The sequence below is a fragment of the Pipistrellus kuhlii genome, unplaced genomic scaffold (genome assembly GCF_014108245.1).
Source record: "Pipistrellus kuhlii isolate mPipKuh1 unplaced genomic scaffold, mPipKuh1.p scaffold_m20_p_4, whole genome shotgun sequence".
Classification (NCBI taxonomy): domain Eukaryota; kingdom Metazoa; phylum Chordata; class Mammalia; order Chiroptera; family Vespertilionidae; genus Pipistrellus; species Pipistrellus kuhlii.
The window spans coordinates 54,791,714-54,805,921 of NW_023425540.1; the positions used below are offsets into that span (position 1 = coordinate 54,791,714).

General features: G+C 34.7%; 1 long non-coding RNA gene across 1 annotated transcript; it reads right to left on the reverse strand.

Moving 5' to 3' along the window:
* Positions 1-2,183: 2,183 nt before the first annotated feature.
* On the reverse strand, positions 2,184-14,002 carry LOC118703323. The gene is made up of 4 exons (XR_004982986.2): positions 13,465-14,002; positions 10,868-10,873; positions 8,738-8,744; positions 2,184-2,211 (listed from the first exon to the last, which is right to left on the reverse strand). It is a non-coding gene; the product is annotated as an uncharacterized LOC118703323 (long non-coding RNA).
* Between the last annotated feature and the right edge of the window lie 206 nt (positions 14,003-14,208).

Below are 14,208 nucleotides of genomic sequence, written 5' to 3' on the forward strand. Positions count from 1 at the left end.
AGCAGAGGCCAAAGCAGGCCAGGGCTACAGAAGCTTGGCTTCCTCCATTGCCTGGGGCAACTCAAACCTCTTGCTCACTCCAGCTCTGTGACTGCCACCATTTTTGCTGGGATATATTTATCTTCTAGAATTGAAATTTAGTAGCCTTGAGTGGAGGCCTGGGCCTGCCAGGGTTTGCGGAAAGCTCGGCTTCCTCCATTGCAGGGAAACCCAAGTCTCCTTCTTGCTCCATGGCCACAGCCATCTTGGTTGGAGCTAATTTGCATATACACTCCTGACTGGCTGCTGGGCATGGCTTGTGGGTGTAACAGAGTGATGGTTAATTTGCATAATAGTCTTTTATTAGATAGGACTAGAGAACATAGATTCTAAAACAGTGACCTCCCTCTAGCAAACATTGATCACCTAGTGCAGTGCTTCTCTGTTAACACAAGAACTTCTACTTCCAGTGCATTTTTCTGATATCTGAACTTATACTTGTTGAAAAAACTTAATACCTTGGAATACTCTGTTATTATACATTTTCAGCCTACTTATCTGACCTGATAGTTCTGTACTTTGCTGTCCATATATCTGAAATGCAAAAGTGCAAAACTAATTTTCTGGTTACTATCTCTATTAATTACATATTATGGTAAAACAAATTATCACAATCTTAGCAGCTTAAACCACACAAATCATTTCAATGGGTGAGGTACTTGGGTCCTTTGCTAAGCCCACAGAAGACTCTAATCAAGATATTGGCTAAGTATTGTTCTCATCTGAAGTCGTGACTGGGGAAGAACCCACTTCTAGGCTCACTCAAATTGCTAGCAGGATTTACTTCTTTGCAATTGTACGACTAAGGTGACCTCCTTCTTGCTGGCTAGTGGCTAGAAGCAACCCTCAGTTCCCGTAGCCTATCTGCAGTTCCCTGCTATGGGTTCTTTTCCAAAATGAGGGCTTCCTTTTTCAAGCCAGCAAGAAGAGTCTCAAAAATAAGTTTACTAGAGAAGGGAGTTTCAAGTAAGGTGACTTAAACAGGAGATTAACATTCCATCACTTTTGTCACATTCTATTGCTTAGAACCCAGTGCAAACAATAGGAGGCAGGACTAGTAGGGGCCACCTTAGAATGTATTTGGAGCACCATTAACCCTAACTATAATTTATGAAATAAAGAACAATAAATATGTCAAAATATTTTCTACCTTCAAAATATATATATATCCTATATAATAAAGAGGTAATATGCAAATTGACCCTCATGCCCTCATGTCACAAGATGGCCACTCACCATGTCATCACGAGATGGCCATCCCCCATGTCATCACAAGATGGCCACCATCGGCCCTAACTGGTTTGGCTCAGTGGATAGAGCATCTGCCTGTGGACTCAATTGTCCCAGGTTTGATTCCAGTCAAGGGTATGTACCTTGGTTGCAGGCACATCCCCAGTGAGGGGTGTGCAGGTGGCAGCTGATCAATGCTTCTCTCTCATCAACATTTCTAACTATCCCTCTCTCTTCCTCTCTGTACAAAAATCAATAAAATACATTTTTAAAAAGATGGCCACCATCAGATGGCTGCACCCATGTTGTGACAAGATGGCTGCCCCAACATTGTCACAAGATGGCAAGCAGAGGAGGGAAGTTTTGGTCAATTGGGCTGGCAGGGTAGTGCAGTTGGGAGTGATCTGGATGGCAGGGGAGAAATTAGGTGTCAATCAGGCCAGCAGTGGAGTGGATAGGGGGCTATCAGGCTGGCAGGTAGAAGCAGTTAGGGGCAATCAGGCAGGCAGGCAGGCAAGCAATTAGGAGCCAGCAGTCCTGGATTGTGAGAGAGGTGTTCGACTGCTGGTGTAGGCCCGATCCTGGTGGGATCCTGATGGGATTGGGCCTAAACGAACAGTCAGACATCCCTCAAGAGGTTCCAGATTGGAGAGGGTTCAGACTGAGTGGAGTGACACCACCTGCAGTGCATGGATTTCATGCACCGGGCCTCTAGAGTGTGTGTGTGTGTGTGTGTGTGTGTGTACATATAATTTGTTGATTTCAAATAGGATGGGAGACAGAGATAGAAACATGAATGATGAGAAAGACTCATTAACCAGCTGCCTCCTTTACAATCCCTCCTGGGGATCAAGCCTGCAACCAAGGCATAATTCCTTGAGTGGAATTGAACCTAGGACCCTTCAGTCACAGATTGACACTCTATCCACAGAGCCAAACCAGCTAGGGCTACCTTTTTTAAATTCTTATCTGAGGATGCATTTTCATTGATTTGAGAAAAAGAGGGAGGAGGAGAAAGAGAAAAATATATCATTGATGTGAGAGAAACATCAATTGTCTCTCATACTTATTCCAACCAGGAATTGAACTCGCAACCTTTGGGTGTATGGGATAACACCCCCAACCAATTGAGCCACCTGACCAAGCAAAATATTTTCCACTTTTTGAATTTTAGTTTGTTTTGCTAGAAATCCTACTTATTACTATAATATAATTGTAGGTTGTGAAGTTTTAGAGTTAATTTGTAAAATAGGTTGTGTATCAGTAATCATTTAAACTCTCATAAAATTTTTGTGTCTTTTCTAATCTTCAAAATTATTAATGATAAAAGTTTATAAGTTAGCAAGGTGACTTTTTTTCAAGTTTCATACAACTTTGAGACCTTTTTAGTTATTTTATTTTATTAATTTATTTAACTTATAACTGGCATACAGTATTTGATTTGTTTCTGGTGTGCACCATAAGGAGTCCACATGTATATACCTTACAAAGTGATCAACACTATAAGCCTAGTACCCATGTGACTCTGTACATAGTTGTTACAATGTTATTGACTCTTTTCCCTATCCTGTACTTTATATCCCCATGCCTTATTTTATAACTGGAAGTTTGTACTTCTTAAGTCATGTGCCATTTTAAAGCAGAGATCTCCAATGACTAGTCAATTCTGAATGTAGTATTTCATTTTAAATATCATGTCAAGAAAACAGAACTTTCCTGCATCAATTTAATAGAGGCAAATTCCTTTCAGGCAGCAACTGCTCAAGCATGGTGGTTTGAATCCAAAGGTATCATCATGAACTTGTAACAGAATAGCGTTATAAAATGATCAGTGCTTACCATGGTTTGCCAAAACACACTAATTATGTTTAGAAGTTACCTTGACAGCGAGGTCACATATTCTCATATTTCAAGCTATTGTGCCACTGATACTTACTAAAAGGCAAAGGACAAGAACATATGTCAGAATGACTTGGCTAAGTTAAGTTCAAGGACAGGTAACTGGCTGTTATTAAAAACTTGAATCAGTCATCCACTGATTTCATGTCCTTCAATCATTTTATTATTTAAGCTGCCAGTTTACCAGTCTTAAAAAAAAAAAAAGTAGATGTTTTCTAAAGAATGTAACTTACATAAGTTTTGCTCTCTTACTTTAAAAATTTAAGATAAAAGATACACCACATCTGCAAGTTAAATTTATATAACATTCCATTTATCTTCTCATCTACTTTTATAGAAGTGGTTTAATGTATAATTAGCTCTAACTTTTCTCCTATACATGTTAATGATTCCTTTAAAAATACATGTGGATTTTCCAGGATTATTATTTTACAGTATAACTTTTTTTAATATGTTATTATTCAAAAGAAATTTTTTTCTAAAAATTAAGCTATCTTATGTATGTAATCTTAACATTTACTTTTAAAAATGTTTATTAAATTAGTTAATTGGGTCTTTCATATTTAATTACTATTAAACATTAAACCTTAATTCTAAAAAAACATTATGAAATATATCAGATATCCTTAAAATTTAAAAATTAGTATAAGAAACCTATGTTTTTGTAACCAGTTAATTAACATTACAAAACTATTTTTGTCTCCAATACTATTATCATAGTTGCTAGAGCTTTATATTACAACTTAATATTTGCTAGGTTAAGCCTTACTAAATTATTCTTTTACAAAATCTTCTAGGCTGTTATTTGCTTTTTTTAAAAAAAAAAAATAATGGTGAGAATTCACTTGCCAAGTTAAAAGAAAAAAACACTTCAAAGATTTTTTATTGGAATTGTGAGAAATTTATGAAGTAATATGAGGATAATTACCATACTTAAAATATTTGTCTTTTTATAAATATGTTATACATTTCAATGTAGCATTTATTTTTAATATCTTTGAAAAAAGTTTAATTTTTAATTAAATTTATTGGGGTGACATGGGTTAATAGGATCTTTTAGGTTTCAAGTGTACATTTATGTGTATATTGCACTGTGTCAAAGTCAAATAATCTTTTGTCACCCAATATTAGTGACAGAATATATGTGCCTCCAGCCCAGATACATGCCTTAAAAATCATCTGAGCTCCAGCTATTTCACCTTCCCTTGCCTCCCTTGCCTCCCCAAACCATGGCAACCACTCATCTTTTACTGCCTTTTTTAGAATGTACTCTTATTGAAATCATATAGTATGTAGTCTTCTCAGATTATCTTCTTTCACTATAGTAATATGTATTTAGGGTTCCTTCCTATCTTTCTGTTGGTTGATAGTTCATTTATTTTGAGTGCTGAAAAACATTTCATTGTTTGGATGTATCACAGTTTATTTATCTGTTTATCTACTAGAGGACATTTTTATTGCTTCCAAGTTTTGACAGTTATGAATAAAGCTGATATAAATATCCAGGTGCAGGCTTTTGTGTGAATGTAAGTTTTCAGCTCCTTTGGGAAATACCAAAGAAGGTTACTGCCGGAACGTATGTATGTTTAGTCACTGGGTTTTATTAGCATGCTTCTTCGGGTTCTTTGCATGGGATACTTTAGAACTTAGTATTGCCATTTATGTTCTTAACCAGAACCAAAACTCCTGCTTAAGTCCACTTAAATGATATATCTCAAAATCAAAAAGCTAACAGAATCCAGTCAAGAAAAAATAAATGAGGAAATTTGGCTGGATTTATAAAAATGCTATCTTGACTTTTCTGGGCACACATGTTGCATATATTAAAAAGTAAGAATATTCTTCATTTCCACAATAAGGTGATCTTTCTATCTTCCTTCAAAAATGAAACCCTTGCTTTCAAATTGCACTTTGGGAGAAGAAAATACCAGAGGAAACACAAGGGTATATGTGAACTAAGACTCAACCTCATGCCTGGGAGTCATTACAGATTGAAAAGGAGGGTGCCAAGCTAGAGAGTTTGCAGCACTACTCAGCTTGCATCCAATGTTCCAGCTATTTAGATTGTTAAAAAAAATCCAGAAATTTTGGATTTGTATATTAAATCCCCTGCATTTTAATTGGTGGCATATCTTAAAAACCATACTCAAGTCAAACAAACATTATATGACCTGTGTCTGAGCAACAGACTTTTAGCAAATGATGTCTTCCTGAACTCTTAAACTTCAGTGTTAATGTTATATTTTACATTGTCTTAATTTCTCTGTGTCTGAGAATGGACACACAATAGCATATTTCACTTTTAACTATTAGTTCCAAAAATCTCACTGGAAAGTGTAAGCCTACTGTTTTTTGTTTTTTGTTTTAATGGATGGAGAACACAACTACTTCTCTCTCAATAAAACCTCATAGTCATTTCTCATTTAAACACTCATTCATTAAATTACTCTTTTTTTTCTATTCCATGACTTTGGTCTATTTTAGGCCTTGATAAATTGAATGTTTTTACTTCTCCTCTCAGAAGTTCATGCCTGATTCTGCTTTTACTACATCAATATAAGGAACGGGTTAATGATTTTACTGGGAGATAGTGACATCTATTTAGAGTCTTTACAGGTATCAGAGGGCTGCATGATGCTCCCGATTTCTACAATAGCTAATACCCCTCCAAAAATAAGAAAATGCAAGAGTAGGGAGGAATGGATAGAAATAGATTGTATTACTTTGAAGAAAATATTTTTAACTCCAAAGATATATGTGTTAAAGATGCATCTATAGGAGGAAGAGGAGGAAGAGAGGTGGAAAAGGAGGAAGGGGAAGAGGAGGAGGAAGGGGAGAAGGAGGAGGAGAAGAAAGAAGAGGAGGAGTAGGAGGAGGAGGAGGAGGAGGGGAAGGAGAAATAATTAACCATACAATTCAAGTAAAAGAGAAAAACTTGAGTTCTTTATTTTCTTTGATTCTATGTCCAGATAATTGTACTGATGTCCATTCATTCATTCTAGCCTCATGCTAGAATCCTCACCAGTCTTGTGAAAATTGGTTCATATGATTTTATGCAAATACAACTGTATTACATCTCTATACACATTCTCTAAATAACAACTTAATTCACTAAGACTTCAGTCAGCCAAAGCTGGCAAAGGCAGAGTCCTGAGTTTTGTGATTTGAGACCCTTACAATTCTCTAGCATCTGTTAAAATTTTTTTAACTGCATATCATTTAACCTGGTGAGTCAATTTTTAGTTTGTACCACAAATTTGCTCCTTTGAGAAATTATAGCATTACTCTCTCAGAATGTAAGTCTAGAACTTACTTTATATCCACCAGTAAGAAGATAAAGCATAGTCTATTTATATAATGAGAGACTGCAGCATTAAAAAAAATAAAGTGGTTAAACCTCTATTGCTTTACACACTATCCTAATATATAAAAACCCTGGGTCCATCACATCTACAACCACAGGAGGCTCAAACAACGGGAAGTCAATTCTGCAGTCATCCCTGGGTTTCCATGGTCACCCCTCACTGACTGCCAGGCTATGAGCACCTCAGCCGAGGAGACCTGGCACTGACTGCTGAGGGGGCTGCAATCAGGCCCAGACAGAGGCTGGGAGAGAAAAGTAGGGTCTGATCACAGCCCCTGTAGCAGTCATTGCTGGGTCGGCATGGTGGAAGTCAGTCCTGCAGTCAATGAACATAGGGTCAATTAACATTAAGTGAACATAAGGTCAATTAATATCTCTTTGAGAGGAGTTGAGAATATAAAGTACAGTGTAGAGCAATTACTTATATTATTTCACATAAAACTCTTCTCAACTAAGATATCTGTCTTTATTTAAAATCTGCCTTTATTGTTGAAAGTATTACAGATGTCCCTTTATTTTAGATTTTTTGTTTGTTTGTTTGTTTTCCCCCCCATTAATCTTCTCCACCCTGCACCCGCCCCTTCCAGGCCTTTGCCAGACTATTGTCTGTGTCCATGGGCTATTCCTATTTAATACATAAAAATCTAGAAAGATTTAGAGAAGATAAAATAAAAGTTACGACCCGTAAATATTGAACAGAAGAAATGAAGTTGCTGCATGAATACTGGATACAGGCTTAAAGCCAAAACACAACTCATGAGATAAAGTTAGTCATTGTAACATAACAAAAGGTTCCTTTCACTAAAGAGATAAGATAATTCCCAATACTTACACACATAATAGAACAGTGGGGCTTCAGAATGAGCCTCACCAAGATGTGTCTCAGTGGCATGCAGATATTTTAGCTAAGGGCAATAGCTTCAGATTCAAGTGAAAATTCTGCCCTTCCCTGTAACTACCTAAAAAAATTAATTAGAGGCCTTGCTCATAATAACACATTATCCTATATAATAAAAGGATAATATGCAAATCAACTGAACAGCAGAACAACCAGTCACTATGACATGCACTGACCACCAGGGGGCAGATGCTCAATGCAGAAGCTGTCCCCTGGTGATCAGTGTGCTCCCACAGGGGGAGTGCCACTCAGCCAGAAGCCAGGATCATGGCTGGCTAGCACAGCAGCAGTGATGGGAGCCTCTCCTGCCTCCACTGCAGCACTAGAGATGTCTGACTGATGGCTTAGGCCCGCTCCCATCAGTCAGACATCCCCTGAGGGCTCCCAGACTAGAAGAGGCTGCAGTCTGGGCTGAGGGACCTCCCCTCTGAGTGCACAAATTTCATGCACCAGGCCTCTACTACATTATATTTTAAATGGTATATGTCATCTGTACTATACTTATATTTGTAAAAAATGAATTTTTATTTATATATACCTACACATGTGTACAAATATGTATATTTTATATGTAAAGATTATATGTATAATGACTATTTCTTAATGATAGACAAAATTAAAAATTTTCTTTAGGGGTCAGGAACTGAATAATTGGAATGAGAAACTTATGTAATAATGAAGTAGTAACAGTATTTGTAGTTGTGGTTACAACAACATGTGTGTTCCCAGAAGTTCTATTTAATTTACAAAAAATATTTAGTAAAAATGTTCAGTATCATCTTAGTATCTTAGTAACATCTCTATTTTTTTTTTAAAATCAAGAAACTGACTTGTGTCTAAAACAATGGAATTAGTTATTTGGTAATCTAGAACTAGCTAACCTGTCTTGGGGGAGCAAGAACACTTAAGTATATATTGTACTACATCATATACATGTGTAGCCTTTTCTACTCAAGTATATCTAAAATTAAATCAAAGTTATTCATGGGCATAATTCAAAGCAAGCATACCAAACTTGCTGCCCATAGCCAGTGGGCCACATGTGGCCCACAACAAATATGTTTGCAGCACAGCAAATATAATAATATGTAAGAAATGTTTTAATAAAAATTTCATAACTTAATTTTTACAATATCCTGTTATACATAATCTACACTAATAAAAGAGAAATATGCAAATTGACCACACCTTTGTGATGGCTACCATCCAATCAGGACTTAATATGCAAATTAAACAAAAATATGGAGGATTAATTTGCATATGCAGGCCACAAGCAGCTGGGGGCAGGGCAAAACACCCCCAGACACTCAGGGCCTTTGGGCAGCGTGGGAAGGCAGGGTCAGAGTGGAAAGAAGTGGCTCCAAGGCCAGAGCAGAAAGAGGTGGAGTTGCCTCTTTTTTAATGCCTTACACACAGGAACACAATTTTTCTCCACTAACACTAGCAGCAAATATTTTAGCAGCTGATTGCCACATCATTAGTCTTGTACTAACTTGTTTGGTGTGTGCAACAGGAAATATTTTGCTTTCGAAGAACAAGAAAAATAGGTTTACTTGCATCATGCCTTTTAATTTGTATAGTTATCCAGTGACTGATAAGTTAATATTCAAGAAAAAATATTAAGTTTTATTAAAATGTTTTATTATTTTATGTTAACAATAACTCATTTATTCCAGCCCTTTGTATTTTGTCTCTATCAAATTGAAGCTTTTGTGTTTTTGCAGCCCACGTAAACTTGTTTATTTGGCCCATGTTAGCCTTTGAGTTTGACATGCTTGATTTAAAGGGTTAAACAGTTCCATAAATATTATTCTGAAAAACCTTTATCACCAATAAATTTTCCCTTCCCCAGAGTCACCTACTTTCAAATGTTTCCCAGTATTTAAAATGTATCACCAAATATATACATAATATTATGTAGGTACATTCCAATTTTAGGCATCATCTATTAACTTCTCAATAAGAAATATGTGACTTTCTCTTCATTATTCCCTTCTCTTTCCCTCAATCATCCCAACAAGTAAGCACACTTTCCTCCCATCCTACAATGCAGTTACATAACATTTTGGGTTGGGACATTATCCAGTGTTTAAAATTCTTACTAAATGAATACTATTCATCACTGAGCCATGAGCAAAATATAATTATTAACTTCTTATTTTCCCCCAAGTGGATTTTAGTTTGTTTTGTCTTGCTGTTTCTTTGAATAGTTTTCTACTTATATAACTTCAAACATCCAACTTAGTGTCCAAATCTTTTTGAAATGTATTAAGACTTAGCAGGTGTACTATCAATTGTATCTTCTCAAAGAATCTCTCTTGTCTCTTTTTTACCTTCTCCAAAGTGTACTTTGTCCTTTACCTATACAGCACAGCAATTATGTAGAGTTCTTGCTTCATAATAATCATGGAGTCTCTCTTTGCCTCTATGGATCCCATCACTTATATTTCATATTTTCTTTTTTTTAATGTTTAATTTCTTATTATGGTTGAGGATCTCAGTAGTCTTTAATTGCTTGTCTGAATGCTTCTTTTCTCTCATCTTTGCATAAGAATTTAACTAGTTATAAAATTTTAGATTGGAAATCATTTTGCTCAGTAATTTGATGATATTACTCCTTTGCCTTTGAACTTTCATGCTGAAATAAAAACAGCAAAAATCATTGTTTTCCCTGAATCTTTGTATAGAATAATTTTCCCACTGTGGAAGCTTATAGGATTTTCTCATATCTTCAAATATAATTTGAAATTGATATTGTATTGTGTTGTACATCTCTTTTCATCCATGGTTCTGCACATTTTTAGTAAATGCTTCCAATCAAGAAACTCATGATTGTTAGCTCTGGGAAATATTATTGAACAATTTTATTATTTCCTCCTCTCCATTTTGTCTGATGATTCTTTTCAGATTTTCTACTGCTAGGATGTTGAATATTGAAACTAACAGTTTGTTTTTCTTTTTTGTCCTATAATTTATTTCACTTTTTCTTCGTCTTGTTTGGGGGAACAAACACTTTTCAAAATAATCTGTTGCATTTTTCAATTCTGGTAGCATATTTTTAATTTTGAAGAATCTCGTTGTAGATTATTTTTCTTATTTATACATATAAGACTTCTTGTATGTTTCTGGGAAAATTAAGATAGCATTGTATTTTTAGAGTTAGTCAATTTCAATTCTTATAAATACTTTCACTATGGCTATCCCAAAGTACCAAAATCTGGTCACTGCATGCAGGGTAGGAAGAAAATATTAAAAATTGGCTCTTGCCTCAAAACCAGTAGATCCAGAATACTACTGAATGACATGATAGTACTTGAACTAATGATAGTATTTAAAATTACTTCTTTATTTTACTTATTTAGTTCTTGCCATCCTTATATATATGATAATGCTAGCTTACCATCTCATCTTTAAGAATAAGATGTTATAAAGCTAACTAGAATCTCTAAGTATGTGGTGGTAGACTTCATTGGAAAGTATTTAGTTGGAAATAATTAATGTTTTTGTCTTTGATATTTACTTTAAGGAAGCACCTTCTAGAAAATCTTGCCTAGAGAATAAAGGCCTAGCTGATCATGTAACTCAGAGGGTGAATTGACTGCTATTTGTACTATATTTGCTTATTTAATCCCCCTTTCGGAGCACCCATTTACCCAGGTATGCATGGCATCCCCAGGATCAATACACAGTTTTATCCTCTTCAGAAAATGTCTCTTGCTTTTTGTATTATTCAAATTTCGCATCAACAAAGACCAAGTGATTTTCATGGCAATTGGCACTTAAACTAAAGGTATATTTTGTGTGTGTTTTTAAGTATATTATTTTGAAACATATTATTGTTAAGAAATGTAAGTTGGAAAAGAGGAAAATGAAACATTTTTGTGGTTCTTACTATCCCATCAAATTATTGTGTTACTAAGGTTTGCCATGGGAAATATTTTTGTTTAAATTTGCATTATAAATTAAAAGAAAAAAAGAGAAATAAGTTTTTGGTGTATAGCCACCAGTCTTAATTCAAGCCAAAGCAGTAGGAGTTCTCACAACAGCTTTCAACCTTACTTAGTCTTCCTAGCCATAACCTCCATGCAATGAGAATTAAAGCGTCCACATTTATTGTAGTATAGTAATTATTTTTCATTCACTGCCATTTATGACTTGCTAAATTCTCAGGATTCCATTTAATATTTGGGGCTTTTAGTTTTGTTCTTTTATTTTTTTACTCTTATATTGGTTATATACTTTCTTTTGCTTCCTGATATTAACACAGGCATTGGACTATAGTTGAGCAATGATACATTATCCCTATTAAATCTATCAATATAGCCAAAACCAGTTTGGCTCAGTGGATAGAGCGTCAGCTTGCGGACTGAAAGGTCCCAGGTTCGATTCCGGTCAAGGGCATGTACGTTGGTTGCGGCATATCCCCAGCAGGGGATGTTCAGGAGGCAGCTTGTCGATGATTCTCTCTCATCGAAGTTTCTAACTCTCTATCCCTCTCTCTTCCTCTCTGTAAAAAATCAATAAAACATATTTTTTTAAAAATTAAATTAAATCTATCAATATATATATATAGTATTTTCTGAGAAATTATGTTCATATATTCTTGAGAACACAAAAAATCTACAAAATGTGTTCTATTTTTAATAGTTTTTATGTCCTGGTTTACTTAAACGGTTTCTTTTTATCTCAAACTACTCTACTCACTCACCTGCAAAGATGATTAATGATGATCAATGAATAAAAATGAGGAAGGTTGTATTTTTGACAAACAAAATTTTTATTAAAATTATTTAATATGTATAAAAATATTTAATAACACTTTAAACAACTTTTAGCTGACATTACAAGCACTTTGGCAAATCTAATTCTTTACACTAATGAGAGGAGATTATACAGATTATTTTTTTACAAAGAAAGAATTATAATCGACACTGGAATTTATTTCTTATAGAAATTTTAAACAAAGTTCATCTGAGAATTATTTTTAACCAAAACTCCATTACTAAATCATCATTGAATTATATGAATTTATGACAATTTTATTGTGAAAAAAAATTGTTTCTTTCATTTGAAGTTATGCTTGCTAAGTGAGTATATAATTTTTATCTATGTGTCATAATCTGAATTAGAAAATATGTGTATATAATTTGAACAGCTTTCTTTATAAGTGCTAACCTTAATAATAATTTCTACATAGACTAATATGTTTTTCTGTAAACTTCAGTTAAAGAAATCAAATGTTATCAGTGATGTTTTATTTCTTGAGAAAAATTGATTCCATCAGGAGTATTGACTCAGGTTGTCATTTTAATATGAAGTTAACACTTCCAAAATGCAAACATAACTTATTTATTAGCAGTCCTTCAGGACTCATAAGCAAAGTGCAAGGTGTCAGAAAGCAAAAAAAAAAAAAAAAAAGATTCAATGTCATTTAATGTAAACACAGAGGATAAACTTGATTTTATTACTGTTGATCTGTTATCTTTGGTCTTTAACCTAACATTAAGGAATACACTTTAAATAAGATCTGTAATTTTTAAAAAATATATATTTTATTGATTTTTCACAGAGAGGAAGGGAGAAGGATAAAGAGTTAGAAATATTGATGAAGAGAATCATTGATCAGCTGCCTCTGCACACCCCCTGCTGGGGATGTGCCTGCAACCAAGGTACATGCCCTTGACTGGAATCGAACCTGGGACTGGTTCAGACGCTGAGCCAAACCAGTTTCGGCAAGATCTGTAATTTTTTAATAGAAAATAATACACAAGAAAATTATGCAATAAATTTAAATAATAAAAACAATAAAAAATAAGTGATAATTTTTATAAACTATTGCAAAATTACAAAGTAATAAAAATAAAACCAAATGAGACTATACTAGGTGTATCGGTTAATAATGCGGATTTTGTAATCAAAGAAAACACAAAAATTTCAAGAGTAACATCAAAAGTGCTTTATTCAAAGTAATGTCCATTGCAAGCTACATATTCCCCCGTCTTTCTGGTAGTTGTGAATATTGCCCTAATAGAACTTTTCTTGTTTTGAGGCAAACCATTCGGAGACCCAATTTTTCACTTCTTTGTATGTTTTGAAGTGCTGCTCAGAAAGTGTCTGTGCCACTCATCAGAACAAGTGGTATTCTGAAGGAGCAAGATCTCATGAATAAGGCGGGTGGGTTAATACTTCCCAGGCAAGATCTTTTAAGGTGTCTTTAACTGGTTTTGAAGTGTGTGATGGTGTGTCATCATGAAGCAAAATTACTTTGCTTGTCTTTTGACACATTCTGGTCGTTTCACCATCAAAGGGTGGTTCAAATCAATTATTTGTTGTCAGTAGTGATCAGTATTAACAGTTTCACCTCGTTTTAAAAGCTCATAATACACCACACCTTCCTGATCCCATCAAATGCGTAGCATTATCTCTTTTGGAAGCGATTTGGCCTACCAGTTGATGTTGATGGTTGACCTGAATCAACCCATGATTTTGTGCATTTGGGATTCTCAAAATAGATACACTTCTCATCATCAGTCACAATTTGATGCAAAAAAGACTTTCTTTCGTGCCATTGAAGCAACATTTTACTGATGACTTTTTGGTTTTACATTTGTCTTTCGTTGATGTGACACCCATTTTCCTTCCTTTAAAATCTTTCCCATTGCTTGCAAACAACTAGAAATTGTTTGCCGAGCAACATTTAATCTTTCTGCAAGTTGTTTTTGAGTTTTACAAGCATCTTCATCCAATAATGCTTGTAATTGTTGGTCTTCATACGTTT